A 17,509-nucleotide genomic window follows, 5' to 3' on the forward strand; every position below is an offset into this window, starting at 1 on the left:
GAGGGGATATTGCACCAGTGAAGAGAAGGACATCTACTGTTATAGTAAGATTTTACACAACTGTACTGTCTTTCCATATCACTGTTGCAGTATTCTTCACCTAAGGAAGAGCACAAGAATTCAAGAGGAAGTCTGGATGGAGAAAGGTACATAGGAACCCTCCACAAGCCCATGCAGACCAGTCCTGGCCATGTCTGCTCTGGCCCTGGAAACAACATCCAACTTGTACTGTTTAGTGAAAGTATGAACAGAGTGCCAAGTAGCAGCATCAAGGATATAACTGGTATCTAAACCCTTGAATAAAACACCAGAGGAGACAACCGCCCTAGAAGAATGTGCCTTTACAGATGAAGACCTTTACCATGAAAAGAATAACAAAAGGAAATGGGCATAGAAATCCAGGAGGAGATGCTTTGCTTAGAAACAGACAATTCCAAAGTCCTGGGATGAAAGGAAACAAAAAGCTGCTCTGTCTTGTGAATAACTTTCATTTTATTTCAACAATATTTGAGATGTCTATGCAAATCCAAGGTGTGAAGAACCTTTTCATTGGCAGACTGCAGAGAAGGAAAAAAAGAACGAAGATGAATAGACTCATTGTGGGACAACTCATTGACCACCTTGGGCATAAAAGAAGGATTTGTACCAACAGACATCCTGTCTATGTGAAAAACTGAAAAAAAGAGGAACAGCCATGTGAGCCTGAAATTCAGTGTAACACAAAAACGAGTCCTCCTGCACGGAAGCAATTGCCCGGCTCAAACATGACACAATTGGCAAAAAAGAGACAGAGCCAGCAAAACAGTGACAATAAATATATTAAGTATATTGAATAGTATTGATGTTATAACATCTTAAACAGCAAACAACAGACCGGTTTCGGCCAGAAACAAACACAGCCTTCGTCAGTGTGCAAATAATGAGATTTCAGAGCTGTTTAAATAGAATGAGCTAACAGACTATTGGATGGTGACTAGAGATGCTCATTAAGACCAGGTGGGAACAACCCACCCAGTTTAATAATCCACTTCTTCTCTTTGGCATTAAGAATGGAATGCCAACCAGTTTTATTGATCCGATTACCAAACACCATATCAATAATTATAAACCTAAATTTGGCTGAAGAATGTACCAATTGATGCTTGTAAAGAGCATTGTGTAATCTCTTTTGTTTGATATTGCTAATATGTTCTGATATGCGTATTTTCAGGGGTCATGATGTTTGGCCCACATAGAAAGAACCACAACTGCACGTAGCCAGATAAATAATCCAATCACTACTGCAGTTGGAAAAAAGGTAAGATCAAACACAGTTGGACAGTTCCTACTTGTAAAGTGTTTAGATTTATCAATATACTGACAATTCGTGCAATGACCACATGGGAAACAACCTCGTAAGGGTTCCCCTGATAATGTTGTTTGTGTAAAAAAGTTAGACCTAGAATCACTATGTTTGTAGTGATTAAAAAAAGCGTTTAAATTTTTCCCTTTTCTGTATGAGAAGAGACATTGGTCTGGAATAATATTAACAAGATCCGGATCACATTGGAGAATATTCCAGTGTCTATGTACACTATGAATAAGACGATCAGAATTCCTGGCATATGTTGTCGTAAATCTAAGTGGTTGAGGTAGAACCTTGGTCTGCTCTCTATATACAAGCAAATCAGATCTAGGCATGTTGTTAACCTGATGACTGGCAGCTAAAATAGTGCCCAGTTTGTAACCCCTATCCTTAAACCTGTTAGTCAAGTCTACTTTATTCCTGCAAAATGTAGCTTCTTCTGAACAGATACGTTTGGCCCGAATAAATTGTGACTTTGGAATATTACGTGCCACATGGGGGGGGGTGAAAACTGGATGCATGTAGAATAGAATTATATTGTGGGAATTTCCTGTACACCTCTGTACCAAGTGTATGATCTGGTAACCTATTAATAAGTACATCCAAAAATGTTATAGTATCAATATCATGGCATGCAGTGAAATATAATCCCCAGTCATTGTTATTTAGATATGAAATGAAATCCGTCAGCCCAGATTCATCCCCCGTCCGTACCAACCATACGTCATCCAGGTAACGTCTCCATATGTCAATGTAAGGCAAAAATAAGTTAGTCTGTGTATCATAGATAATATGATTCTCTACATATGCCATAAAGAGGTCTGCATATCCTTTGCCCCCATTTACAGGTACAAGACAGGAAATCTAGTAGTAGGCTTCCTGGCATCCTCGACTCGAAGCACATCCTCAGAAAACAGGTGTCAAAAAGGGATCAAAACCCAATCACCCATAGCATCAGCTAAGCAGTCTCCACCTTGTGAGGTAACTTGTCACTAAGGGAGAAAGAAAGGGAAACCAATGCTGTCTGAGCCAAAGGGGGAGTCACCTGCAAAACACTGGAAGTGTCCTGCCTTGTCTTGTGCAGAACCTGTGATAGAGGAATGGGTGGGAAAGCATATAGAAACATCCCCTTCCAAGGAAAAGATAGGCAATCCACTGTCAAAGTCAAGAGGACCTGGGACTCTAGAAGAGAATGGAGGAAGTTGTTCGGAGAGGAGGTGAAGAGATCTAATTGAGGAATACTCCACTAATGCATAATGACCAGGAACACATCTCTGTCAAGCATCCATCTGGACCCGCTCAAAGAGTCTGTCTCTAGATTGTGCTCTGAAAGAATATAAACTAACTGAAGAGTCACTTGATACTGGATAGCTAATTCCCAGACCAAAAGACCCAGTCTGCAGGAGATAGGAATCTGTGGAATATCAACAAGCAGTGGGGCACATCACTGTGGTATTGTCTGTAAAGACTTTTAGGGATCTGGGTTGAAAGAGGAAATGAAAAGATTGTACAGCCAACAGTGGAGCTCTCATCTCTTTTATACTGATATAATCTGACCTCTGATGCAGAGGCTAGAGATTTCAGACCTTTAGGGGGTCACAAGAGGCACCCCACCCACTGTCTGAAGCATCCGTGAAAAGCTCCTGAGGGGGAACTGGAGCTTGAAAAGGAAGCCCTGGATTGAAAGAGAGTTGATGATTCCACCAATGAAGCTCAAGCTTGAGACAAGGAAGAAAGGGAACAGGGAAAGTCAGGGGGTGGCAATGTTGAAGCCACATTGATCTGAGGTACCACTTAAGCTTCCTCATATACAGCCTAGTGAGCTGGAGCTTGGCATTGGTGGAAGCCACAAATCCTAGGACCTTGAAAAATTCCCCGCCTGTGACAGAGGACAAGGGAAGGAAAAGGCTGGGGAAAGGTTGTCAAAGGCAGAGACTTGGAGGCAGAAAGAGATGTCAGCATGGGAACGGTCTGAAGCCTACATTATAGGAAAACATGATCCTGGGAAGGCATCAGAACAGATTTCTAGAGGTTGATGGTGAACCCCATAATATGTAAAAGACAAGAAGTGAACTGGATATAATGTAACAGACTGCTGAGAGAAGGAGCTTGAATAAGCAGATCGTCGAGACAGGTAAAGATCTGTATACCTCAAAGTCTGCAAAAAGCAATGACAGGAGCAAGGCATTTGCTGGACACACTTGGGGAAACAGAAAGGTCAAAGGGCAAAGCAGAGAATGGAAAATGCAAGGAAGAGACATATAACTGTAAAAAATTCCTGAAAAAGAGGATGAACAGGGATGTGAAGGTAAGCATCCTTCAGATCCAGAGACACGAGAGAGGCCTGGGGAAGCAGAAGAAGAAACAATGTCTGAAAGGACAGCATCAGAAAAGAAAGGATCTAGGGAAAGATGTTGAGCAGGGAAAGATCCAGAATTGGTCTCCATGTACCTTCCTTCTGAGGAACTAGAAACATCCTGGAATAAAATCTTTTCCCCACCTGGGTGGGAGGAACGGGCTGAGTAGTGCCCTGATCCAACAGGGACTGCAGAACCTCTGGGAAATGAGGAAGCAGGTCCTGAGGAAGTTGAGGAATGCCTGAAAAGGGAGGAAGGGACTTCCAAACCATGAAATATGCCTGATGGATAACTGAGAGAACCCAAGAATTTTAGGTGATTCAAAGCCAATTTTGAAGAGACAGAGAAAGGTGAGGAAACAATGGGACCTGGCCGAGGGGAAGAGACATCCAAACATCAAATAAAACCAGGCTTATCATGAAAAGAAGGTTTATGGGAGGAAGGAGTCCGAGTAGCCTTAGTAGGAGGAATGTGCCTAGAACCCTTCTTATCCTTAGAACAGGGGACAAATTTGACAATGAGCAAAGGCAGACTTGAAAGAATAGTTCCTCTGAAACTTGGGAATAGGGGAAACAAAAATATGCTTCATTGTATGCAATGCCTTACCCTTATCCTAGAGGGACTTTAAGTCAGCAGCAGCAGTCCCTAAAAGACATCTGTTATCTAAAAGTGCATCCAAATGTTTGGCTTTGATGTCATCAGGCTTTGCCTGATGACATAGCCAAGAATAATGCCTCATGACTAAACCAAAGGTAGCTGTCCTGGAAGAGGCATCAACTGCATCATAGCTGCATTTGATGGACTGACGGGGAACTTGAGAAGTGCAGCCTAAAGGCCAAAACATAAATGCTCATATGGGTCTGGTAGTTAATAGGTCTAATGGACAAGGTGGCAGCAGTGCAAACCTTCTTGCCCAACTTTTCCATGGCCCTACTATCCTTATCAGAAGGAAGCAGCTTAGTAAAGGGTAACAACTTGGAGGGTTTGTCAGAAGAAACTGACAGTACTGAAGGGTCAACAGTACACTTGTAAAGAAATCTGCAATCCACAGCTACCTTGTAGAACCTATCAGGGTTCTTTGGTGCAGGAGGCAGAGAGTCAAGGCTACAGAAGTTGCAGAAAAAGTATCCAAAAGGGCAGCCAAAACAGGAGGAACACCAGATGGTTTGGGAGACTCCATCTGTAGGAACTGATAGTACCTTTTCTGAATATCAGAAGTCTGGAATAATCCCACTTAAAACAATCCATCATACACGCAATAGTATCTGCAACAGGCAACAATTTAAAGGGGGGGGGTTCTGGAATTATAGAATTCTCCTCCTCTGAAACATAGTCTGAGGGGGGGGGGTTGGGAGGAATAGGCCATGGATTCTTCCCCAGAATACAAATCCTTATCTGAGGTGTCCAATTCCTTAGGCCTTTTAACAGGAGTGGAAGACCAGTGGGAGCAGGAATTAAGACTCCTTGAGGAGGTTTTAGGGCCATTAAACCAGTAAATAAATTATCAATCCTCTTTCCCCCCATTTTCTACATGGGGTTGGGGTGTAGTATTAACTGTTGCCATCTGTCTTGATTCAATGTCACATTCCTGCCTTCTTCGACATTTATATCTGACTGTCACAGATCTTCTCACACACAATCCATCCACCTCTTTACTGGATGCCCTCGTTTCCTCTTACCTTCTGTCTGTTCCAAATCTTCTTTAACAGATTGCACAGATGCAGAAGAGAAGACACAAACCACTGCAATCTAAATTTCTTTGATCTTTTCTGCAATTGGAGCTACTTTGGCTTCTGTTCTTATGTCCTCATTTCTTCATCTATCCCACAGTGTGCATCCTACCACCCATCTCAGGCACTTCATTTCCATCACCTCTAGCTTCCTCATCTGCTCTGCCTTTATTGCCCAGGTTTCTGTACCATACAGGAGCACTGGTCACACCACTGTTTTCTACACCTTACATTTCAGATTTTTTGGCATTAATCTGTTATACACTACCCCTGACACTCTGTGCCAGTTGGCTGCTACACCTCTAATTCTAGACACTTTGTGCCAATTGGCTGCTGCCCCTCTGATTCTAGCTTTGACCTCTTCATTCAGACTTCTCTTCTCCTCAACCACCACTCCCATATAGTGGAACAGGTTAACAGTTTCAAGTATCTTCCTTTCTATCTCAATCTTCAGCTTCTTCTGATTTCCCCAACTTGCTGCCATTACTGCTGTCTTATCTGTACTTAGTTTCATTCCAGGTGCCTTCAGTTTTGCAATCCATTCTGCTATCCTTTGCTGAAGTTCTTACTCAGAGTCTGCCTATAACACCACATCGTCTACATACAGCAACTTTGCTGATCTGTCCATTCTGACCTGTTTGCTAATGTAATCCTTCACCAGTATGAACAGCAGTGGGCTCAGAGCAGAACCCTGATGCACACCCATTCCCACTGGGAACCCCTCTGTGAAAGTAAACACTGTTTGTACTTGATTCACTGGATCTTTGTACATAGCCTGCACTAATTGTAACAATACGTCTGGGACTTTGAAACACCTTGCAACTGCCTAAATCCAGCTTAGACACTTTCCTAACTTCTAGCTTCTTCTCAAGCATCTGTCTAAATGCAAATATTGGGTCAGTTGTGCTGCATTCTGATCTGAATCCAAACTGCTCACTTCCCATCTTACTTTCTACTACTCTGCATATCCGTTTATCAATCACCCTCTCCAGAACTTTCATGCAATGTGACAAGAGTTTGATACTTGTGTACTGCCCACAGTTGTGGATGTCCCCTTTGTTCTTGTATACTGGCACAAGTATGCTTATTCTCCAGTCATCTGGGATATACCTTTCTCTCCACACTGCTATGAGTACCCTCAGGGGCCATTTCTCCCCTATCTCACCCAGCATCTTTATCATATCTGCTGTGACCTCATCTGAGCCTGCTGCTTTCCCTTACTTCTATGGTTGGCTCTTCTTCTGCTCTAACCATAGGTTGTATAAGGGTCAGTATGTTTTCTGTGGGGGTTTCTTCATCCAGAAGCTACTGAAAGTACTTCTTCCATCTGCCTTTGATCTCCTGTGGACTGATGAGCAGGTTATTTCTAGCACCCCTTATGAAGGGTGTTTGACTATCTTCTTTATCTTTCTGTCTTTGTCTTGCAAGCTGATGTAGTTTTTGTGCCATGTACACAGTCACTTTCCAGAAGCTGGTAGAGTGCCTCTTTGTTTGTGTTTGTGTCTTTTGGCTTTTCCCGGTTAGGGGTCACCACAGCGGAACTCCGGTCCGCTAATGATTGGCAGTAGATTTTTACGTGCTGGCTTGCTGGGCCTAACGCACAACCTTCAATAAAGGAATGCACATTCACACATGTTGCCACACAGAAGATGCTGTAACTGAGAATCGAATGGGCAATGTCTAACTGTGAGGTGACAACGCTACTGCAGCACCACCACTGCAGTATAAGCTGGTAGAGTGCCTCTGATGCCCTGATATCCTTCTGTTTTCATGTTGCAGTATACTCACTTGTGGGATCCTCCACCTCAGGTGACTTGAACTTCCAGCTCCTATGCCAAAGCTTAAGCCTGGTTGCTGTCAGGTGCATGGGATGTCACACACAGGGGCATAAATGTGAAGTCTGCATGTACAGACCTCAGAACTTCTCTGCCGCAGTCGAACGTCAGCTTGCTCATTTCGCTCCGCACTATGGAAGATGATACAGATAAGTATCCTGTTGGAGAATCTTCTTTATTTCACTTAGACTTAGGTTGATGTTGCTCTTTTATATAGCCAATATCATCTAGGAAGGGAAAATGTAAGTGCGGTCGCCAAATTCTGCACAAGGATTCCCATGAACTTTGTCTTTTTTGCTTAGGCCAGTCCCGCGACCATACGACCTGTAGTATTTCTCAGTCATTTGTCCCTAAAACCCTACGCAGTCTGGCAACCCTCAAATTGTTTATGGAAAACCAACGACTCAAGCATCTGGTCTTAGGCACAGAAACTGATCCAGCTGTCATTGTGGAGCTGCCTAAAAAGAAGGCCAAGGTTTCAAAGCCTGCTGCTGCTGCAGGCCAGCTACTGTTCTAGGGGCTGAGGCATGTCCAGAAGAACTGGTGACATTGGCAGGCACCTTGTTGGAAGCTGCCCTACACTCTCCAGTTGGCACGTCTGCAGAGGTTACTGCGACATCAGCTTCCGCCGATGTTGAGGGGGAATCATGCCTGACTGAATGGCCACTAACAGTTTCAGACCAGGGCTCCTTAGCTGCAGGCCTGATGCCTTATCCTAGGCCTTCGCCTTCCAACACAATTTCAAAGACTGTCAATCTTAACTGAAGACCAGCCAGACTGGCAAACTTTTTCCAGTCCCTATTTCAAGCCTTTATGGCCCTCAGGCCCACTGCCTTTCAAATGCCAGCCCTGCCTACCCTTAGTCCTAGGCCAGCCTCAGCTACTTCCATCCCCATAGCTCACACTCAGGAGGAAGATTCTTCTCCTCTTCTTCAGATGAATTTCTCACATACCCTCTCAATTGGTATCTCCCCGGAGTATTGCTCCCCAGATGAAGACTCCCTGGAAGGAGACTCCCCATCTGAAGATATCACATTTGGGGAAACTATCTCCAAGATGAGGGAGTTCTTCATGTGGGATGCCACTCAGATGACCGAGGTGCAAAAGAGATATTTTGAGCTCCTACAGGTGGAGTCTCCCTCTCCCTCTGCTATCCCCCCTGTGATTCCAGCCTACCTGAATGCATTTGCTTCAGCCTCCAAGACCCCTGAATCCCAGCCTCCAGCCCCTTATAGGCCAGATAGGTTCTACAAAGTCCCCGATGACCCCAAGTACCTCATCAAGCCACCTATGGCAGACCCAGCTGTCATTGCAGTGGCTCCAGATAACCAATCCAGGCAGATTCCTTCCTCCTCCCTCCTGCCATTGGACAAGGACAGCAAAGTGATGGACAGAGTGGGAAAAAAAGATTTGTACTTCATCCACCCTGGCCTTTAGGGCCATTAACTCCCAGACACACATGGCTAAATATGCCTTGGATCTAGTCTCACAGTCAACTTCATTACTATCTTCCATGCCTGATTCCCCTACCAAACCCTGGGATGCCTCCAAGCTCTCCTTAGCAGCACAAGTTGCCAGGCATTCTATAAAATGCAGCTATGATGCTGCTGAGGCTTCAGCCAGATCAGCTACCTCAGCCTGTGTACTCCACAGGTATTCCTGGCTCAGACTACAACCCCTCCCTGATTATTTCAAAAACAAGATCTTAGATGCCCCCTGGACAACAAATTCCTCTTTGGAAAGCAGTCTGCAGAACTCTTCAAAAGCTTGCAGAAAAAAAGTAAGGAACTTCAGGACCTCAAACACTTATTGGTCTCACCAGTTCCAATGTTCTATAGGAACTACCTTGCTAAACCCACTTTCATTAGAAGAGCACCTGCTCCTTCCTCTTCCTCCTCCTCTGAAGACTGGAATAGATCTAGAAGACATTCATCCCCCAGGACTTCCTCTACCCAATCCATCCCAAGGCAGCACTTTCCAGACAGACCTAACAATGTGTGATGCCTAAACCACCTTCCCCTCTCCACCTGCCTCTCTCACTGTCTACCTCTTTGGCAACATATCACTTCAGACCACTGGGTCTTATCAACAGTGGAAAAAGGGTACTTTATGACCTGGCAGGAAAACCCTCTACCAAAAGGCATAACCCTCCCTCCAAAAGAACAGCTCCACCTAATGCCCCAGATTATCCAAGATTTACTATCACAAGGGACTATAGAAATGGTTCCCACAGGCCAAGATGGTCAAGGGTTTTACTCCAGACTCTTTCTGGTCCCAAAAAAGGATGGCACTTGGAGGCCTATTCTGGACCTGTCCATGTTAAACCCCTTCCTGAAGGTTCCTTTCTTCTGCATGCTATCCCTTCTAACCCTTCTTCCACTACTGCCACCCACTGCTTTCATGGCCAGTTTGGACCTGAAGGAGACATACCTCCATATCCCCATCCACCTAGACTACAGGAAATTTCAGTGCTTTGCTGTGCCATCCTCGCACTTTTAGTTTACTGCCTTTCCCTTTGGTTTATCTACAGCACCAAGGGTCTTCACAAAGTGTCTAGCCCCAGCAGTAGCTTACTGCCAAACAAAGGGCATACAAATTTACCCTTATGTGGATGACCGCCTCATTCTAGCAGAAGAGGATCTCAAGACTCACCTACAATTTACTCTGTCCCTCCTTCACAGTTTCAGGTTTACTCTCAACCTAACAAAATCCTCCCTCACTCCATCCCATGACAAAACCTTCTTGAGATGCAGAATAAGAACAGACCTGATGAAGGCCTTCCTTCCTCAAGACAAAGTCTATTCCCTAAACAATTTCTTCCAGGAGTTACTTCTTGTCAACCACATCTTTGCCAGGCAATTCCTCTGTCTTCTAACCTTCATGGCAGCTACTCTTCCTATGTTGCCCCTTGCCAGGTTGCACATGAGGAAGTTCCATTGGTACTTGAAAAATGTCTGGTCCCAACACAATGATTCCCTGGAGTTTCAGGTGCACTTCCTACCCTGCCTGAAAAAAGAGTTGAGGTGGTGGATACAACAAATAAGCTAGAACCCAGGCCTTCCTCTGCAACTCACCAAGCCAGTGCAATTCATGCACACAGATGCCTCAGATCTAGGGTGGGGGCCACTATGAATGATCTCAAGGTACAGGCTCAATGGGAGCCCTCCCTCCAGAAAAAAATCATATCAATGTGATGGAAATGACTGCTCTCCTTCTAGCTCTCAAGACCTTCCTTCCTCTAATACAACCAGGTCCCATTCAAATCTTAGAAAAATTAGAATTAATGCGGCAAATTAATTTAGATGCTTGCCGCTTTCCGGGCCTTAATGAAATGTTTTCTATTCAGTGTTTGTTAAAGCTGAGAAATTTGACTAGATGAGTACATATAGGTTTTGGTACTTAGATCATCAAAGGTGTGACTATTAACATTATAAACATTAACCCTAATTCAATAGGGATCTATTCACAAACAGATGAATAAAAACATATATATCAAAATTGATTACAAACTTAACACAAGACCCTTGTCATCAGTCATTTAGTTGTAGATAGGGGTATACAGAGATATTTTTACATATTTTTATATTACATTTTCACATCTCATATTTTATTTCAGGTAGTGTAGTTGACTAACAGATACATCAAAAGGAGGACAATAACGTGACTACACTGTATGAACAGTATATAATATGTGAATTTATTTTTTACATTTCTTGTTTTTATCACTGAATTTCTTTACTGAATAAGTCTGCAACAGACAATGTTTTTGTATTCTCTAGTTGTGTTCACACGTGTTGCATTATGCATTTATTACACCGCATTTATTAAGGAATTTATGTTGTATTTATGCTTCTCACTTGAGTGTACTAGTTGGTTAATCATTGTTTTTATTAACTAATTTATTAACTAATCAGTTACTTAATTCAGTTAAGCCAAGGTGAGGTTAAAGTAGTGAAATTTGTGATGCATTTATTATCTGAGGAAGTCTGGTCACCGACCAGACGAAAAGCGCTTCATCATATTGTGCATTTATTTCATTTTATTAAAGTCTAGTGATTTTCGTTTGTATTCTCGCTTTTGGTATCATTATTTCCCCTTCAAATCTTCACAGACAACACCACTGTCATGTGGTACGTCAACAATCGGGTTGACCAGATCATACTTACAGTCCAGGCTAGCAATATAGGTATGGGAGTTGGCTACCCAGTACAATGTCACACTGCAGTCAGTCAACATCCGATCTCAGGACAATCATCAGGTAGATGCCCTCATCAGTTCATTCTCTAAACATCATGAATGGATGTTACACAGAGATGTTTTCTTAGACATTGTCCACTGATGGGGCACCCCACAGACAGATCTCTTTGCCTCACCTCAGAACAGACAACTTCAGCTATTCTGCTCCAGACACCCCTCACCACTAATGTAGAAAGTGGATGCCTTTTCAATTTCTTGGAAGGGGCTGTTCCTTTATAACTTTCCCCCCTTCCTGTTCATTCAGAAAGTTCTACTGAAAATCCAGAAGGACAAACCAAAAAGCTTGCTGGTGACAACCTATTGGCCAAGGCAGCATTGGTCCCCCTTCTTCTATCTCTTGCCAAGGGCAATCAATACAAGTTGTCTCACAAGGTGGACCTGCTTACACAACAGAAGGGATCCCTCATTCATCCTCATCTGAAAACCCTCAGTCTAACCCTGTGGTGATAAACTTCTGATCTCTTTGACACCTCTATTCTGAGGACATGTTATCTGTCCTGCAGGAGGCCAGGAAACACCCTACCAGGAGATCCTATGTATCAAAATGGAAAAGGTTCTCCAGTTCATGTCTTCAAAGGCAACTAGACCCCTTCCAAGCAGATGTTCCTCTAGTCCTAGCCTGTGTGTGTGAGCTTGGAAAATCAGAACTTTCATACTCTTCAGTGAAAGTCCATGTGGCAGCTATCTCAGCCTGCTTACCTATTGATCCACCCCTATTGTCAAGACTTGAGGTGAAACTTTTCTTTAAGAGGATTCTCCACAACAGACCACCAAGAAAACTTATCCCTCCTCCACTGGACCTGAACTATGTACTGGAGAAAGTTACCACAGCCCCATTTGAACTGGCAGCTTCTGTTTCTTTAAAGATGTGTACCTGGAAGACTGTCTTGTTAGTAGCCTTTACCTCAGCTAGGAGGGTCTCTGAGCTGCAAGCACTCATGAGCACTCCACCCTACACTTTCTTCTACACGGACAGGGTAACTCTTTGTACCAATCCCTCCTTCATGCCCAAAGTGGTCAATGTCCCTCAACCAATCTATCCATTTACTCACTTTTTCCCTTCACCACAGAATGACAGTGAGAGAGTGCTCCACTCCCTTGATGTTCACAGGCAACTGAGGTTTTTATCTGGACAAGACCAAAGATATTAGAAGATCCAATCAGCTCTTTGTATCTTTTCACCCCGGGGCCCCTGGGGAAAGCTGTATCCAAACAGACAACATCCTCCTGGAAATGCAAAATTATTACCTTCTGTTACCCTTTCCATGGTAAAGATATAACCCACACTGTTAAAGCACATTCTACTACAGCAGTGGCCTCTTCAGGGGCTTTCCTCAAAGGCCAGGATACGGCTACTTTTGTAGAGGCAGCCACATGGTCCTTTGTACATACCTTCACCAAGCATTATAAATTGGACAACATCTCCAGAGTCAGGGCAGGATTTGCAAGAGGCATCCTCCATGGTTTCCTAGAGACTGCTACCTCTTCCTCCACACTTTGAACTGCTTGAGCTGTGGTACTCTCCCACAAGTGAGAATACTGCAACATGAGAATAGGACATAGATTAGTTGTGTAAAATCTTACTATAACCATAGATGTCTTCTCTTCCATGTTGCAGTATTCCTTCCCTCCATCCCACCCCCCTTTATGACCATTTCCTGGTCTGAATGGCATCATTCCTGTTTTCCTTAGACTGTTGTCTGACTGGTTTAGTCAGTTCTGAGGTCTGTGCCTGCAGAAGTCGCATTTATTGCCCACAGTTTATGGCCTTGCATGTGACGTAGAACTCAAATCCAAAAACAGCCAGCACCACACATAGAATCAAAAGACTTTATTAAGTCTTGATACAGGCCAGTTTCAGCCAAAAAGCTTTTATCAATGTACAACAACAACCAATAAGGCTCCCCTTTTATATAATACAGTCACCCATGCAACCAACAGAAAATCTCCAATAGTTAACTAGCCTTCTAAATACAGTCTCCTATAAAATAAAAATGAACATACATAAATGTTAGTAAAAACAATGCTTCAAACGAGTAACAACACATGATAAATATTATACACACCATACTAAACCATAATTTTAAATCTTTAAAGATGTTCATTCAAGCCAGGTGGGAATAACCCACCCAGTCTAATAATCCATGCTTTTTCCTTTTTATTTAAAAAATCATGCCATTTGGTTTTAATAAACCAATGGCCACCAACCTTCTCAATAATGATGAAATGGAAATTGGATGTATTGTGAATAAGAGTATGCTTGTATAGTGCATTGCTAATAACCTTATTCCTCATATTACTCTGATGTTCAGAAATACGCAGTTTTAGGGATCTGGACGTTTGACCAATATAAAATGTGGAACAGTGGCACACAGCCAAGTACACTACCCAACTACTATTACAATTGGCAAACGTCTGAATCTCAAAAATGCATTTGTTCTAAGTTGTAAACTCCTTAGTGTTAAGCACATATCTACAAAAACTACAATGTTCACAAGGAAAACATCCAAATAATCTAGTGCCATCCAATGTCCCTTGAATTTTCATACTAGAGAACGGGTGTTTTTTGTAAAAACTAAAATGGCCACCTAAAGTGACCCCCCCCCCCCCCCCACGAAAAGAAAAGGCATACCTGTTATCCAATATTTCACTCAAATATTCATCTGATAACAAAATATCCCACTGTCATTGACTTAAATTGGTTAACTGTTTGGTATTCCTACAAATGTTGTCATGAACCTGATTTTAGATCCACTATTTGACTTTTGGCTCTGATAAGCAAGCAATTCATCTCTGGGCATCTTACCAACTGTATCACTGGTTTGCATTAGATGTCTCACAAAATAACCCCGTTTGGTAAATCTTTTAGTTAAATCGTCATTAGATTGTGCAAAATCCACTTCTCTAGAGCAAATGCGTCTAATCCTCATATATTGGGATTTAGGAATGTTCTTAATAATATGTCCTGGATTACAGCTGGATGATTGTAATAGAGAATTGGAATGGAACGGCTTCTTACTGTACTAATAAGGGTACCATCTTTATTTATTTATTTATTTTATTTTACATTTGTTGACCGGGCTAGTCTAACTGGATATATGTCCATTTTCAGTAGAGGCCCGGGGAGAAAAGCTCCAATGGAATATTACATTGTTTATACAGAATAGACCATACAAGATTAGAATTTAAAAAAAACAAAGTTAGACAATATATGCAATGTACAACTATGATAGGAGCAAACAAGGAGAAAAAAGTCCTAATGTCTTTAAACAAAGAAATAATAATAAAAAAAGAATTAATTTTTTTTTTTTTTTACCGTGGTAGTACTGTGTATATGAGATAACATTTCACTACATAGATATTAAGAAAAGGAAAGTTATGAGGGTGTAGGGTAAGAAAAAGAGACAGAATAAGAGGGAAAGTTAATCTGGGTTGGTACAGGGGCAAAGCCATTGACTATTGAGATGCATAGTTAGTTGTCTTTTAAAAAGTGAGAGTGTAGACAAAGATGTGATATCAGAGGGTAGTTTGTTCCACATTTTTCCAACAGAGTTGGAAAAGAGGCAGTCCCCTGCTGAGTTATTAGGTTTGGGAGTATAAATCAGTAGTTTGTTTGAGGAGCGTAGCTGTTTCATGTTATTGTAAGGTGCAACAAGGTTAGAGAGTATTTTTATTTTAGTTGATTGGTGTAGAATTTTGTGAGCTATTAAGAGCTATTGAAGTATTAATTTGTTGGTAAATTCAAGCCAACCTAGTTGTCTTAGGTTCAGGCAGTGGTGAGTTCGAAACTGGGATCCTGTAGCGAATCTAGCAATATTATAGTAGGATGTAGCAAGTTTCTTCAGGTTGCTTTTGGAGAGATTAGTATAGATGGGGGAGGCATATAGAAGAGTAGAGATGAGGTGAGATCTAGCTAAGATGGTTCTTGTTTCATGTGTAAGGAAGGGTTTGATTCTGTAGAGGGAACCAATTTTTTTGTTAACTACTTTTATTGTGTTGTTGATGTGTGAGTCAAAGCTTAGATTGTTGTCAACAGTTATTCCTAGTAATTTTGTTGTTGAGTCAGGAGAAATGAGAGTGTTATCAGTGGATGTGAGAGAGAAATTAAGTGGTGTACATTTACGGGTAGGTGGGAACAGTAACAGTTTGGTTTTCTTGGGGTTGAGGAGAAGGCAACGATCAGAGAACCATTTTTCAACAGAAGAAAAGGCTTTTTGGGAAGAGACTGAAGTTCATTTTGAGAGGTGTCAGTCCAGATTATAGTAGAATCATCTGCATATTGTATGCAAGTGGTGTTAGGGATAGCTGATTGGAGGTCATGAATAAAGATTGAAAATAAGAGGGGGCCTAGGATAGACCCTTGAGGTATGCCTAAAGAGATAGGTAGGAGAATAGATAGTGAATTCTTCCAGAGTACTGCCTGCTGACGGTTGTCAAGATAAGATGTGAACCAAGTTAAGGAAGGGTGTCAAGTGAGAGAGATTTTAGTATGTGTAGGAGGAGTTTATGATTAACCATGTCGAAGGCTTTAGATAAGTCAATGAAGATTGAAGATGATAGATAATTGTTGTTGCGGTTGTGGTTGATGGTGTTGGTAAAGGAGAGTAAGGCAGTGGTAGTACTGTGGGAAGGTCTGAATCCATGCTGGCTGTTAGCAAGTAGACTGTTTTGGAGAAGGTGGTTAAGAAGTTGTTTGTGGATACATTTCTCCATAATTTTGGCTAGAGGTGATAGTAGTGTTATTGGGCTCATAGTTTGAAAGGTCTTTACATTTCCCCCCTTTGTGTAGTGGGATAATGTGAGATATCTTCCAGATAGAAGGGAAGATTCCTTCATTAATATATCTATTTATTAGAATAGAAATAGGGTAAGCAATGGCCTTGGCTCCAATTTGCAAGAATTCAGCAGGAAGTTTGTCTGCAGAGGGGGTGGTAGGTTTAAGTTTTTGGAGCAGTGATGAGACAAAGGATGTAAATATAGGTTGTAAGTGAAGAGTAGGAGGAGTATTTGTGGTAGGAAAGAGTAGTTTAGTGGTGTCAGGAGATAGGTGACTAGCAAGAGTTTGGATGGTATTAGTGAAGAAAGAATTGAAGCCATTGGCAATTTGTGTAGGATTGTCTGGGTTAGAGTCCTGAGGGTTGGGTGTGATAGACTGGCTTGGGGATAAGAGATTATTTATACTGGCCCAGAATCTTTTAGTTTCATTTTTGGAGGTTTGTTGTAATTGAAGATAGTAGTTCTTTTTGTCTGTCAGTATGGCTTTTTTTGTACTATTCCTAAGCTCTTTGAAGTATTGGTGGTCTGATAGGTTTTTTGTGGTATGCCATTTTGCCCAAGATGTGTTTCTGAGAATTATTTTTTGCCTAGTACTGTTGGTCAGCCAGGGTGCTGCTTTAGCTTTGGTTCTAATAGTACGACTTGGGGCATGGTGATCCAGGATAGACAAGAAAGTGGAATTGAAGTAATCTACAGCCTCGTTAAGTGGGAGATATTTTATTGGGGACCAATTACATAGTCTTAACTCAGTTAGAAAATGCTCAATGTTAAATTGCTTTTTGGAGCGTAAGGTTCTGTAGGTAGTAGGTAAGATTAGGTTGGTTTTATGTCTAATAATATATGTTAATGAATGGTCACTTAGGTCTTCTGGTAGGGTACCTGCTTGGTAGTTCTGTTGGGGAGTATTAGTGAGGATCCAGTCTAAGGTGGTTTCATTATTGTTGGTTTTGTTAGTTCTAGTAGGACTATTGATGAGTTGTATGAAGCCATAGAGGTTTATATGGGAGGTAGGATTTGTATTGTTACAGGTAAACCAATCAATGTTAAAGTCACCTAAGACTAATGTTTCTTGTGGGAGGTTGGTGGAGAGTGAACTGAGGATACATTCAAGGGTATTAATGTTATTTCCTGGAGGGAGATAAGCACAAATGATATTTATAGCTTTGGAAGTGTTGACTTGAAGTTTGGAGCTGATTATTTCGGCATTAT

The sequence above is a fragment of the Protopterus annectens genome, chromosome 5.part0, assembly GCF_019279795.1.
Source record: "Protopterus annectens isolate FY-2018-M chromosome 5.part0, PAN1.0, whole genome shotgun sequence".
NCBI lineage: Eukaryota > Metazoa > Chordata > Ceratodontiformes > Protopteridae > Protopterus > Protopterus annectens.